Source organism: Canis lupus, chromosome 33, assembly GCF_003254725.2.
Source record: "Canis lupus dingo isolate Sandy chromosome 33, ASM325472v2, whole genome shotgun sequence".
In the NCBI taxonomy this organism is placed as follows: domain Eukaryota; kingdom Metazoa; phylum Chordata; class Mammalia; order Carnivora; family Canidae; genus Canis; species Canis lupus.
Window position 1 is genome coordinate 12674654 of NC_064275.1, and position 13222 is coordinate 12687875.

General features: G+C 41.3%; 1 long non-coding RNA gene across 1 annotated transcript in view; it reads left to right on the forward strand.

The window, feature by feature from the left end:
* Positions 1-5954, forward strand: part of LOC118353211 (uncharacterized) — a 34985-nt gene extending 29031 nt beyond the window's left edge. Inside the window, exon 3 of the long non-coding RNA XR_004811697.2 lies at positions 5607-5954. This is a non-coding gene — a long non-coding RNA (uncharacterized LOC118353211). The remainder of the gene's footprint in view (positions 1-5606) is intronic.
* Positions 5955-13222: the final 7268 nt, after the last annotated feature.

The following is a 13222-nucleotide window of genomic DNA, read 5'->3' on the forward strand; positions in this document are numbered from 1 at the left end:
ACTGAGCCCTTAACCTGTGGGATATGAAGCTATCTCCTGGTAGATAGGTATCAGAATTGAGTTAAACTGTAGGGCACCCTGACAATATTGTAGAAAATTGCTTGGTGGGGAACAACCCCACATATTTGGGGACCAGAAGTGTGATCAGTCATGTGAGAGTAAAGGAGAAACATGGAGGTAGGCTAGGGGGTTTTCCCAAGTAATACCCCACTCTATCCATCTCTATCAGCTACACATTTCATATGTTATAGGAAGAGATCCTCAGGACAACAGATTGTATACCCATAATTTTGATTTGTAGTTCTCAGACTCATGTGCCAAATGAAATTCTTAAGAAAATATCGTGTAATTAATTCTGTATGCTTAATTGTATACAATTGTAAACTTCTGGAAAACAGAAGTCAATTTTCTTTGGTTTATACCTAGCATTTCACAGCACCCAGTACATTTTGGGGCATAATTGTGTGCTTTAAGAAATCCTTTTTTGAAAAAACACTGAAATAATCCAAACATCTCTAAATCTCTTGGGAGAGAAGAAACAGGGGAGAAATGTTCAAACGAGGGTTAAATATACAAATGGTGGATCTATTAAAAGAACAAGAAAAATCATCACTACTTTTGAGTTAAATAATGGCAGTTAATTTGATGAGGAAAAGTAATACATTTTATTTCAAGGTGAAAACAACAGAAACATTTCACTTATACAATCAGCAAAGTATTCATGATACTCACTAGATAGAGCATTAAGATAAATGCCCTGAATGTTTTTTCTAGTACAGTACAACGAATCTTTATCAATGGCCTACCATGTGTTTAACACTGTGCTAGATGTGTCTGAGCTACAGATGCAGATGTATTCTCTTCAAATGGCACAAACTGTAGCAGGATCATATTAAAGTAGAATATGGAAATCCCAGGATGCCTGGGTGGCTCAGTGTTTGAGTGTCTGCCTTTGGCTCAGGTTGTGATCCTGGGGTCCTGGGATCAAATCCCACATCAGGCTCCCCTCAGAGAGTCTGCTCCTCCCTCTGCCTATATTTCTGCCTCTCTCTGTGTGTTTTTCATGAATAAATGAACAAAATCTTTTTTAAAAAATGGAATATGGTAATACGTTGGAGGATATGCAGATAAATTTCAGCCTGAAGGAAAAATTGAGTTGGAACAGAATTTTAGAAGAAGTCAACATAAATGTTCTTGAAAAACAAATACAGAAAACTAAGGGGAAACAATATTCTGAACTACGGTGATAAACCATCCCTATTTGCCTGGGAATGAGCTGCTGCCTGGCAAAGAGGAGACTTTAGGGCTAAACCTAGGTAAATTCTAGACACACTGGAACAGTTGTTTATCCAATTATAAGCAGATGGAACAACCTCATTGAAAGGTAAAAGAAAATATAGATATTTGGAGACCTAAGGAATTCCAGAATTCCAGAGTGTACATACAGGAGGCAAGCAGTAAACAAAAATTGAGGTAGCTAATCTTTCCAAGGGGCACTGTGTGCCATACAAAGGAATTTGGAGTATAATTCTAAATCAATGGAGAACCACTGATGGGTTTTGCTGAAAGGCGTGAAATGTTCTGATTTGTCTTTGGAAGGATCATTATGACTGCCCTGTGGAAGATAAATCAGAAAACTAAGACAAGGGGGAAGTAAACTGGTTAGGAAACTGCTATATCAACTCATGGGGGGAAAAAAGGCAAAAAAGAAATATGGCAGCTTTACCAAAAATAGATAAATTCCAGATATTTAGGCAATTGAAACAATAGGATTTAAACACTTATATATGAAGGATCAATAATGACTCCCATGTTTCTGGTTTAATAGCTCAATAGATGGAAGCTTCATTCATCAAGAATGGAAATAAAAAAGAACAGGCTTTAAGGTAGAGAGACACTTGGGGAGGGGAAGATAATGAATTCCACTTGATTTGTTGAATGCAGAAGTCCCATAGAGGATCCTAATCAAAGCAGCAGCAAGTGAATATTTTCAGTATAGTTCTTGAACCCATGACTAGGCTCTGATACAGAGACCAATAGAAACTCCAAGCTAGAGTGGTATCAGGGAACAAGGGAGGGAAGAGTTTTAAGAAGGAAATGATGGGTCGATTTCAAAAGCTGCAGAGAGATCAAAATAATAAGTCTGAAATGTGTCAAAAGATCTTGGTGATTTGGAGCAAATTAGAGACCTTTTCCAGAGCTGGCTTAGCGTGGAGATGGTGACTAAAACTTCACAAGAGTGAGTAAAAATGTCAGAGAGTAGAGAAAGAAATTATAGGCTAATCTTTCAAGAAGCCTGGCTAAAATAATACAACAGTCGGCTCCTGCCTCCAAAAAGTGACATTCTGTTGGAAATTAAGAATCATCTAGACTCTGCCAACAAACTCAGCATTTTTAGGCATTCCCCAACACTCTATCATACTTGTGGCTGTAAAATCCTATGTCAATAAAATGTGTTTAATGACAGACCCCTCCCAAAAAATCCATCAATTTTGCATTTAAAAGTATTATAAATCAAGTTTATGTTTAGTTGAAGCTTCAACTTTGCTAAGAAAAAAACTGACATTACTTACGGGGTCTCCTCAGCAGTGAGAACTGGTTTCAACTACTGAAAACAGTCCATGAGCAACTCTAGAGGCAAAAATGAATTTTGCAAGTGATTTGTGCAGCTTAAGGTCCTAAAAATTTTTACAGTACAATAAACTCTTTGGAGTTCTAGTCAAAAAACAAACTGCAATGTGTAAAAATTGAAACAACCGCCCTTTATTTCTCGAGATGGCAACTCTAAGATTTTTCTCCAACCTAAGTCATCAGAATTATACTTTTGGTAAATTGTCCCCAAATCTGCCCTTATAATAATTACAGAAATCTGAGTAGACTCAGGTATGCAATGATAACAAACAACCCCAAATTTTCAATGATTTAAAGGGAAAAGATTTACTTCTTATATTACAAATCCGTAACAGGTGAACTGGGCATTCTGCTCTTCTTTGCCATTCAGAAACACAGACTCACAGAACAGCCACCATTTCAAATATCACAGAGCAAAAAGCCTTGCAATCAACCAGAGTAACAAATGTCATCTTTGCTCCTAAATTTTAGCTAGACCTAGTCACGTGGTCCAAACCTAACAATAAAAGGACCATGGAATTACGGAATTCGGTCCCACCATGCACCCAAAAGGTGAAGACACTGACACACTGGGAGAACTTTGTTAACGATTACCACACATATTACTACTGATGAGATTCACATCGTCCCACAAAACGTACCACACACGCACAAACACACATATGTATGTGTGTATGTACATGTATTAATGAAAAATGTATGGTATATTTTCAAGTTTTATGAGTCCTGGGTGTAGACCACCCTGGAGTATTGTTTCTGTCACCACACCAACATGTTACCATGTTATCTACTCAGATGTCCTAATCAACCAGAAACTCTCAAGAAATCCAATAGAGAGTTTTAAATATTACTCTAAATGGGGTTATTTGCACACAGCCGAAGAATAATCATGCCCAAGGAAATATCATGTCTTTTTAAAGTATGTAACAGAAAAATAAAATTATTTTCTATAAGGATAATTAGATACCATGCTGTTCAGAAGATGCAATTTCTACATTTCACTGGCAAATGAGTACCCTTCTTTAATATGGGCTAATCAGGATTTATTCTTCACTCGGGAAGACAGAAAGAGAAGGGAATGTTTTCATGGGCTGCTACTGCCACAAGCCTTCTCCCCGAACAATTCCCTCTGGCTATGGTTTTAATTGATTGGCTCCTTTCCAGACATCTTTACATTATTCAGTGAAGCAGAAGAAGAAAGGCAATGTTTTGACCTTGACCTTATAGTAAGAATCTTTACAAGTTTTTTTTCCTACGCCTGTTGCTTCCCAAAGCCAGACGAGCTTTGTTTTGCTGCAAGGAGATTATTTCTTCAATAAATTCAGAATTGTTAGCAGCCTACATATTAATTATAAAATGAAATTATTAACGGCACATTTGGAAATTGTGTTTGTATGCTCATACCAATATTGTTTGTATAACACATTTTTTCTGTGGAACTCCTCCCAATCTCTCTTGTTCTATCATCCTATTCACAAATGACTTTTGTAGCACCTAAGTCCCACTGGTAGTTCTATGGTAACACTGGTTTCCCCTTACTAATTTATTCAGAGCCAGTGAGTACAAAGCAAAAACCTACCTTTTAGAACAAAGCTTCTTTGTTGTGTCGGTTTTTTTCTTTCTAAACCAGGACACTTCTCTGAGCATCTCAAAAGAACAAGTTTCTAGAGTCAGTTTTCCCTCTTTTTTTGAACCTGTTAACTCAATCAGTTCTCCCCTTAGCTGCCCCTTTGGTACTAGATGTTTGTGGTACTTGAATTCTTATGGATCCAGGCATAGTCTAAGTTTGTATCAATCCCTCAAGCTAACAATGAATACATGATTTGACCAGGTAGTTCTTCTTAAGGGTAGACTTGTTTTCAGAGTAAAGCAAAAATAGCCAAAATTAATTCCTGACCCCAATATTAAAAAGTTAAATAGGTCTGTTCTCCATGTGCACGTATTCACATGCGGTGATGCTAATTAAGCCTAAACTTCAGGACCTTTCATTTGCCCAAGGTCCAAAGAAAATCCCTATCACTGATGAATTCACAATATTTATTTTTTTCCTTAAAGAGGGGCCTATAGCTGTTATCAGCTTCAAGTCCCACAAAATCTGGATCTATCCTATATGTCCTGTTAAAATGAGATCCAACTCCTTCTTGGCTATCGCAAAACAGATAAAAAGAAATAGTCGAAGAAAGAGGTTTTTCTCATTTTTCAAAGAATAGTATGTAAAAAATTATGGGTATGTGCCAATGCCTGAGAATAAGGTGATCAAATTAATAAACCCAAGTGTTAAAAGAGTAGAATATTTTAAAGAAGTAGTTGCCATGGAAACTGGCACAACAAAAATTATTATACATACAGACGAACTGAATTCATTCGTATTGCTTTTAGAGTCAATAGGCGGCAAATTCCCTCTTCTTTTTTTCTACCTTTCATGTTGACTTTAAGGATTGCAAATGTTTCTAATAACAGCAACCCCTTGAAGGTTAAAGCTCAGCCAGACCCGCACTAGTCAAAGCAGCAGGAACAGCTTTAGAGAAATCACAAAGACAGAATTCTCGCAATAAAACTCAATGTCTACACGGCGGTAACCTCTAAAACAGCAGCTTATAACTTTGGGGGTCAAGAGGCTCCCTCTGAAACTTTAATGTACACTGTGGATGCCCCACCCAGAAAAATGCATGTTCATATTGATGCATATAATTTCAGGGATTCTTGGACCTTAGTTCATCATGTCCATAGAACTTGGCTAACAAACCCTTGCTTTATCATCTAGAAATTATCATTTATTCCTTGGTTTCAACAGAAATGTTATCTAGTGACCGTATCAATATCTTGGTTATTTATATATGAAAGACACACCTTCCCTCTAAATAACTTATTATATATCTCACTGCAAACAATCCCAACATGTGGCTGTGACCCAGACTTTCAATTTAATTTATTTGTTAACTGAAAGCAAGAATCTCTTTGGTTTTTCATTGTAGGAACTCAGTCCTGTAACAGAAGTGAGGCCGGAAGAAAGAGAACAGGGCAGGAGAGGCACAGAACGTAACAAGATTCACGCTGCCCAGAGCTGGGAGGAAAAGCAATACTGCCAAGACCAGCCTGCCTCATCAGACCTCTTTGATGTGTGTTTTGGGATCCCTGTATTGAATGAAACTTTGGAAGTTTTCATGGATGCTGGAAGCAAGAAGGGATGGAATAAAAAGCTCAATTCAGTAAATTTAATTCTGTGGTCAGGGCTTCATCTCCCTCCTCACTGGGCTGCAACCACCTTCCTAGTCTCATCGGTGAGCAGTGAAGAGAGCCACATCCTGGAATGGGTCCATGCTCTATCAAGAAGGATCTAGGTGGGTTCTTCCCCCCCAGCTGGCACATCGTGTCCTCTATCCAGGTGTTTGCCTGGTTTCTATCCTGAGGGGTGTAAGTGCTGATGCTGCTGGATAGGGGCTGACCTTATTCTCTCACCCTGCCCTACTGTTCTCATGATTTTTTTTAAAGATTTTATTTATTTATTCATGAAAGACAGAGAGAGAGAGAGAGAGAGAGAGGCAGAGACACAGGCAGAGGGAGAAGCAGGCCCCACGCAGGGAGCCCGACGTGGGACTAGATCCCTGGACTCCAGGGTAACTCCCTGGGCCGAAGGCAGGCACTAAACTGCTGAGCCACCCAGGGATCCCCCTCATGATTTTTTTTTTAATTTATTCCTTTCCTTGACTCTTTCTACAATAATTATGTCTCTTTGCTCCCCCCAAGTTAGTGTCTTCTGTGTTTTGGATTCTAACTCCGCTGTGTGCCCTGATACTTAAATGCCTACTTGATTTCAGTCCACCCCTTTGTCTGACTCCCAGCGGTACCAGCATGTGGACTGAAGCACTTGGTCTCATTCCACACACCCAGGGGCACAGGCCCGCTCACCCGCATACACAGCCACCCTCAGGCCCTTGCTCTCACACACTCACTCACTCACATCCAGTCCTGCCATTGACAGTCACTCAGCCCCCCTCAGGCTTACTCACCATCATCCACAACAGCCCCATTCATTCACATTCCTGCTCACTGCCATAGCATCCGACTCCTACTCCTCTGCACTCATACTAGTCGGCCCACCGACTTCCATCCAGTCTTGCTCAGGCTCACTCGGCCCCCACACTCACACTCAGGCTAGTCAGCTCACTCAGTCATGCAGTCACTCACTCATACGTGGTCCCTCTCCCTCATACATTTGCCATCCTGCACACTCAGGACAGAGCCGCATTCATATTCCGCGCCATTTATACTCTTCATAGTCACACACGCGGCCATACCTTGTCACAAGATGCTCCAGTTCACACCCAGTCACATTCAGACTCACACCTAGTCCCACGCCGTCTCACTCACATTTAGTCCCACGCAGTCCCACTCACACCTAGTCCCACTCAGTCCCACTCACACCTACTCCCACTCAGTCCCACTCACATCTAGTCCCACTCAGTCCCACTCACATCTTGTCCCATGCAGTCCCACTCACACCTAGTCCCACTCAGTCACACTCACACCTAGTCTCATACAGTCCTCACACTTGGTCCCATGCTATCCTACTCACTCTTAGTCATTTGCTGTCACATTCACCTAACCTCATTAGCAGAGTCTCTCTCCTCTGCATGCACTTGCACTTGCTCAACTGCAGCACTCCTACAGACTTTCCTCATCATACACAAGCTGTCATTGTCCAGGCTCCTGGAACAATATATCATAAACGCAGTGAACTCATAACAATAAACATTTATTTCTCACAGTTTTGGGAGTTAGGAGTCCAAATAAAGATGCCAGTAGATTTGGTGTCTGGTGAGATTCCTCTTCCTGGTTCATAAATGGTGTTTTTTGCTGGGTCTTCACATGGTAAAAGGGTGAGAGATCTCTCTGGAGTCCCTTTTACGGGTCACTAATCCATTCATGAGAGATTAAGCATTTCCTAAAGAACCCACCATCACATTAAGGATTTAGTTTCAACATACGAATTGGGTGGGGGGCACAAACATTCAGTCTATAGCACAAGTATACTCATACACTCACACCTCTTCCCTGAACTTAGGTAGAGAAACATCCAACCCTCTTCACACATGCACTCATCCACACTCACTTGCAGGCTCATGCCTGTGGGCACACATGCCAAGTCACACACATACAAACAGACACGTACACATACTGCCAACTCCCACTACACACAAGTTCACATGCTGAGTCCCACCGACTCATACACAAACACGCAGTGCCACTCCCTCACACCGAATCCCACAGAACCGAGTCTACCCTCCCTTTCCACATTCAGTCACAGCTTCACTCACCTACCTTCCCTCTCCCCACTCTCACTGACATCCATACTCAAAATCATTCACTCCTCCAGTGGCTTCTCAACCAAAGGGCTGCTGCACTCAAGAATATTTTTTCTTCCCCAAGGGTTATTTTTTTTCACTAACCAATAGCAAAGAATGGCACAGTAATATGGTCTCCTCTTTTTTCTAAGGTTTGGAGTGGTAACCCTTTTTATTTAGGTGCTAAAGGAACAGGGCTACCTGTCCTGAGAGAAGGGCACTTTAGGTTCTGAATGACTTGAGAAGCTTCCTCGGGATAAAGTTGAATTCAGTTAGGAAAACAACACCCACACTGTAGTTCAAAAGAAAAAACTAAATGCAGGGAACTGGTTCACAAAGGAGCTTGAAGCACTAAAGAGTTTTCAGGTCACTGTGAGGCAATGCTAGAGATACCAATTATAGAAAGCCACTATCACCCTTCAGGCTGGAAAGTCAATGGGAAGAAGTAGTATATTAGTCAGGGTTCTACAGACAAATAGAATCTAAGAGGGAGGGAGATGGGAAGAAGAATGAGAGAGAGCAAGAAAGAGAAAGAGAGAGATTGTAAGGAAGTACTAGATCATGTAATTGTTAGGCCTGACAAGTTGGAAATTTAAAGGGCTGGCTGGTGGCCTGGAAGATTTGATATTTTAGGCTTTAGGCAGAATTACTTCTTCTCAGTCTTTGCTCGTAAGGCCTTCAACTGATTGGATGAAGCCCACTCACATTTGGAAGGGCAATCTGCTTTTACTTAAAGTCAACTGATGGTACATGTTAATGACCTCCACAGATACCTTCACAGCCACAGCTGGTATGTGACCTAACAGCTGGGCGCCACAGCCTAGCCCAGAGGACGTGTTAAGTTTACCATCATAGGTGATGTTATAGGAGCTCAGGGTGGAGGTCACTAGCAAGAGCTGTCTGCAGAGGCGACACAGCCAGTTTGGGACACTGATCCCAGGAGAAGGAAAAAGTTGCAGTTGTTCTCTCTTCCTGCTCTCCAGTCCACTCCAGTGCCTCACACTGGCCTGACCTAACTGCAACTAGTTGGCAAGAGATCTAGGAAATGTCATTTGCTAGAGTCAACACCCTCAGAGTACAGGAAAGAAGGGAAGTGTAGGAGTAGGACTAAGGGTATCAGGAAGGACTAGCATAGTAGGAATATGAGTTTGAGGTCTGTGAAGTATCTGATTTCTGAAACCAGATGCCATTTTACCCAGGAAGGACATGTGTATATGAATTAAAAACATTCACAAACTCAACATAAAGCAACCTCAACCATGTTCTTTTCAGAAGACTGGAACTACCTACCCTCAAAGAACCCATGGGGCCTGGGTTACAAAAAGGCTGTGTGGTACCTGGAAGCAATGGTATTGGAGGGCCAACCAGACTCCACTTCTCTCTAAGCCTGAGTTATAGGAGGACAGACATGCTTTTAAACCAAATACACCTCCTATGGGGCCCATCCTTGATTTCACTAGCAACTGGGTGAAATGATCCCTCAAAATTACCATTCTCCCAGTGCCCATCAGAATGCCAGGAATACAGAGGATATACAACAAAAACTGGAAGAATGACTTCTTGCAAGTTTTGTTTTATTTTTTGTTTTTAATTTTATTTTATGGCAAGATGCTTGCTCAGGGCTCTCCAGTGATTCTATTATCTTCCCAATCATTCTGGGAAGACTAGTCCTTAGAGTCATATTTATGAACCCATGTCCTGTAGTTTTGTCTTGATGAGGTAAAGATCTCTTTTTATCATTAAAATGTCTTTTCCAAAAGAGAGACTTAATTATGCTGTTAACTACACAGTCACATTTATCTTCAGGTAAATAAATGTAAATAGGACATTAGAGGCCAACCGAGGAGAATTTCTTCTCCTTCAAACACTCCAGAAGCAGTAGAAAAGAAAGCAGCAGAATTTTACAGTTGATAGGGAACCCAATTTTCTATGCAATGCAGAAATCATTTATAGAGGGGGGCGCCTGACTGGCTCAGTTGGAAAAGCATGCAACTCTTGATCTGGAGGTCATGAGTTGAAGCCCCACATTGAATGTCGAGATTACCTAAAAATAAATAAACTTTAAAAAAGGAAATTTCATATTCATATAGGATCTCAGAAAGTGTTCATCTGTCCCTTCATAAAACTCAAGATTCAATTTTTTAATTCATATAATTCAAAAAATAGTTGAGGACCTACTATCTACGGGTACTCAAAGTGCCAACATATTGAGGTGAATATGAAGAACAAGTTCCCCTTCTCATAAAGATGTCATTCTAGTGATGGGAGGTGAAAAGAGAGAGAGAAAAAAGCAAAAAAAAAAAAAAAAAAAAAAGGAAAGTAATTTCAGATCATGATAAATGCTCAGGATGAGGTTGGGACATACTCTTGGTGAAAGCTAAATGGAGACTGAAAAAGGAGAGGTAATACCAATCTTCACGGGAAGACGATCCAAGGCAAATGTGATAGCCCTGAGATGGGAATAAGCTTGGTATGTTAAAGTGAAAGAATACCAGAAAGCCATAGAGCAAGTCTCCACTGGAGTATTAGAAAGGTGTAGGGTCACTTGTCACATGATAGCCTGGCAGGGTTGTTGCTATTTCATGAACAGGGGCCAGGAATCCTAAATATCTAGCACTATTCAAAGTGGTCCTGCTCCAGAAATAATTTTCCCACCGAAAAACACCAGTACCTTCTTTGAGTAATCCTGGCAAACAGCAGTGAGTGCAAGAGAAATGGATAAAGGGGAGATCAAGGAGCTAGATTGAGGGTACATCAGAAGGGCTTGGGATCACAGCAAGAGTGAAGAAGTGTAACCAAGGTCATTAAATGCCCAGTAAACAAGTAAATGTTTTAGAAAGTCCTAGAGATAGGAAGCAATAACATCTTTATACAACACTGTTTCACCACAGAGTCCTGATTTATAGGATCCCTTCTATACTTTAATTGAGTCTGACTCTTTGTAATTTCCACTTAAATTCCTACTACCACAGAAGGAAGCCCCAGAAATTTACTTCTTGGTCAAAATCTCCACCTTCAGACTCCATTACACCCGGTCTGAGGCCAGTTCTATAACCATTAGAGCAGATTCTACAATTCACAGGTCCATATCTCAAGTGAAAATGAAATCTGTCTTTTCCATTTCTTTGTTATTCCCACTTCCTCCTTGTCCCTAGCTCTTCTTAGTAACTGGCTGCTAGGGCTCAGTCCCCATGTTCTAGTCTAGATGATTACTTCTATTTGGATAGAGGACCTGCAACTGATAATGGCCAGGAGCCCTCATTCTCCAAAGACCGAACCCTACTTGGTTTGTGCCCATACTTCCAGCATTCAAATCCTGGCATGAACCCTAGGCCCATAGCAGATGTTCTACTACTTCCAAACAGACTTTGCTAATGCCCACCATATGGCTACTTGGCTGCATTTCCATGCATCATCTTGTTGCCGACATGTCTGTGTTCACACTATGCCCATCTGCTAAGACACCCATAAGGGAAGAAGACCACTGTACAAGAGCAGTGACTTGGGAGTCAAATCTGAGTGTGAGTCTGATGCCATAGTTGACTAACTGTGGAATTCTTTTCAATCTCTTAGAGTCTTTGTTTCCTAAAGCACTGATGATGGTGATGATAGTGATGATAGTACCTCAAAGTTCTGTAATAAGTAACTGAGCATGATTGGGTCTTCAATTGCAGCTATTGTTATCATCTTTAAAATCATTGCTGGGCATAGGGGGGATAAGGGCAGAAGGAGAGGAAAAGAAAGAATCTTAAACAGACTCCACACCCAGTATGGAGCCCAACATGGAACTCCATCTCACAACCCTAAGATCATGGTCTGAGCTGAAACCAAGAGTTGGGACACTCAACCGACTGAGCCCCCAGGCATTCTGGGCCTTTCAAATAAAGGCCAAAAGCTTACACCTATCACCAGACACACTGGATTCTGTACCCTCGTTGCCCTTTTGCCTCCCTAAACCCCTGCTCCATGGTAATGAGTGCACCCGTTTACTGGTTCTGGTCCCATCATGAAAAAAACTGCGCTATAGGCAGGACTCCAAATCAGTGTAGCTACTGAGTTAACCAAGTCACAAAAGACTATAGAGCAGGAAGGGGTGGGTGTACACAGGAAGAGGTAGAGGCATAGAGGTATTCTTGGAATGCCAAAAAGGTAGGGCAATTGCTGAGGATAAGGCTAAATGGAGGATTGAGACAGGAGAAAATAGCAGGGAGTGGGAAGAGAGAACAAAGGAACTCTTATCCTCAATTATCCTGACAGTTCTGGGCTTGGCCTACATTAGCAGAGTCTTTGTTTAGATGTTCATTTTGCTTTGGCGGTAGAGGCCCCTCCTGGTGGGATTGCGGGGGGTTTGATAACCCATCGTCCCACTGCTCTCTCCCGTGGTTTTAACTGATGGGGAGGAAGGGAAGGACTCAGTACAATTAGGTTCCTTCCATACAACACAGCTGCTTTTCTTCATAGAGATCTACTTTTGACAAGTAATTTATGTTGCTTTCAATTACTATGGGCTGTTACGGGGGGGGGGACGGGGGAGGAAAGGACTGGAGACGAGATTGCTGGGAGTGTTCTGAGGTCGCTTGTTGTAACAGGTGGCCTGAAGAAGTGCTGACTTGAAGCGGGGCCACAGCTGCTCTCAGCTGGCTTGACTGATGCAGAAGCCTAACTGGAGCCGGACCACGCACAATCCAGGTGCACTACGGGAACAGCTGTCTCTATTTTAATTGGGGGAAGGAAGTGGCACAGATTTGAAAAATAATATTGTAAGAACCAGAGTGCAAAGGGGTGGCTTGATTCCCCTCCATTTTTTTTATTTGCTATAAATAGTTTATTTTAAAAAAATACTGAGTGAATTATGGTGTCTCTTTAGAGGGTTTTCACCAGTGCTGATGGCCAACGCTTCTCAGATTTTACTGTGCTCATAAATCACCTGGGAACCTTGTTAAATTTCAAATTCAGATTCAGTAGGTCTGGGATGTGCCTGAGACTCTGCATTTCTAACAAGTTCCAGGCAATGCCAGGTCCATGGACGACACTGAGTAACAACATTGTCAACTACACAGCACTTCGGGATAGAAGATTACTAAAAACATCGGGAAGCCGTCAAATGCTAGAAATGGACTATCAGCAGGAAATGAAAGTAAACTACATACTGATGAGATTCTAAAGGAAATTGAATGACTAAAGAGGTCATTAATATTAATAATCTAAAATTGCTCTTTTGACCTCTTAGACTCCTGATCATATAC